This window comes from Gossypium arboreum, chromosome 2 (genome assembly GCF_025698485.1).
Source record: "Gossypium arboreum isolate Shixiya-1 chromosome 2, ASM2569848v2, whole genome shotgun sequence".
NCBI classification, from domain to species: domain Eukaryota; kingdom Viridiplantae; phylum Streptophyta; class Magnoliopsida; order Malvales; family Malvaceae; genus Gossypium; species Gossypium arboreum.
Window position 1 is genome coordinate 1,999,623 of NC_069071.1, and position 1,937 is coordinate 2,001,559.

At 33.7% G+C, this 1,937-nt stretch overlaps 1 non-coding gene across 1 annotated transcript; it reads right to left on the bottom strand.

Annotated features, from left to right (window-relative positions):
- Window positions 1–1,574: 1,574 nt before the first annotated feature.
- Window positions 1,575–1,681, bottom strand: LOC128289570 (small nucleolar RNA R71). The gene has a single exon (XR_008279216.1). It is a non-coding gene; the product is annotated as a small nucleolar RNA R71 (small nucleolar RNA).
- Between the last annotated feature and the right edge of the window lie 256 nt (window positions 1,682–1,937).

Consider the following 1,937-nt stretch of genomic DNA (forward strand, 5'->3'; position numbering starts at 1 on the left):
TCAGAATCACCTCGGAGACAAGATTTACATCAATATTAAAGATTTCCATCCAATTTCCTAGAAGTTCTTTGGGTTTCTTTATGTTTTGTTGTTTTCCATACTTTGAAATGTTTTCCATTATTATCATGAACTAAACTCCCTAAATACCTAAGGGAGATGAAACCTAAGACGAATCTTATTATTCTTTGATTTATATGATAAATACTTGTTCTTATTCTTAATTGTGAGTCTTAATTCTTACTTTAATATTTTAGGATATTAATTTAGGTTTTTGATGTGCTTATTCAGTGGAGGAAAAATCCCTGTTTAAGAGTAGATCATTCATAATTAAGTGGAGTTGCATGCAATCCTAGAGATAGGACGACATAAATCTGTAGGATTAGAGTCAAATCTAATAAGGGAATCTATGGATCGAGTTAATGCAACAATAGGAGTTTTAATTAGAAAGAGATTTCGATTAATCAACCTGGAGTCAGTTGTTTTTAGTTTTGAAAGGGATATTAACATAAATCAAGGATTTGTACGGAATAAGTCAAGTGAATAAATCGTTTAATTCAAAGGTAATAAGCGAAGTCTAGGTGGATTCTTTCTTGGGTATTGTTTTCTCAATTGGTTTTTCAAAAGTATTTTCCAAGTTTAATCTCTGTCTCTACGTTAGTTAATTAGATAGATAATTAGTCTTAGATAAAACATTCCCTAAATATTTAGTCTAGATAATAAAAAGATAGTAATTACTAGTACTTTTAGTCCTCGTGGATAAGATATTTTCGGTTTCACCATAACTATACTACTGTTCCATAGGTGCGCTTGCCTTAAGTCGAATTTTTAGTTTGTTTAGCGACCATCAAGTTTTTGGCGCCGTTGCCAAGGACTAAGATATTAGGAACGTTTAATTTTTATTACTTTAGCCATTTTTTTATTTATTGCAATTTAATTTTATTTTGCTTAAATTACTGAATTTTCTTTTATTTAATGGCAGGTTTTTATAGTTTATGACTAGAAGAAACCCGTCAGGACCTCTACTTTTTGATAGTAAGATTGAAAGCACAGCTCACAGAAATTGAAGAGAAATAAGGCGAAGCTTACGATACATAGAGGAAGGGCAAGAAGACGATAATCAAACCACAACCGAGGAGATGGCTGATAATCAAAACAATCCATTACCTCCCGTGGTTGCTGTAAACCCAGTAAATCAGGATCCTACTCCTCGTACTATGTATGATTATGCTAAACCTACTTTAACAGGAATTGAATCGGGTATAGTTAAGGCTGCTGTTGCTGCAAATAATTTTGAACTGAAACCTAACACAGTTCAAATGATACAACAATTTGTTCATTTTGATGGTTTGCAAGACGAGGATCCAAACACTCATTTAGCAAATTTTCTAGAATTCTGCGACACTTTTAAGATCAATGGCGTTTCTGACAATGCCATTCGCCTTCGGTTGTTTCCATTTCGATTGAGGAACAAAGCTAAACATTGGTTAAACTCGTTACCATGAGGGTCAATCACTACTTGGGAACAAATGACAGAAAAATTTTCACTTAAATATTTTTCACCAGCTAAAACAGCTAAACTAAGGAATGATATTTCTTCTTTTGTGCAGATGGATTTAGAAACACTTTATGATACATGGGAGAGATACAATGATCTATTGAGAAGCTGCCCTCACCATGGGTTGCCCCTTTGGCTACAAGTTCAAACTTTCCACAACGGTTTGAATCCCTCAACTAGACAGATAATTGACGCAACTGCTGGTGGGACTATTAATAATAAGACACCTGAAGCGGCTTATGAGTTTATAGAAGAGATGTCACTGAATAATTATCAGTGGCAAGTCATGAAGACAAAGCCAACAAAAGAAGTCGGCATTTTTAACGTTGATTCGGTTACTATGCTCTCTAATCAGGTAGAACTTTTGAATAGAAAAATTGAT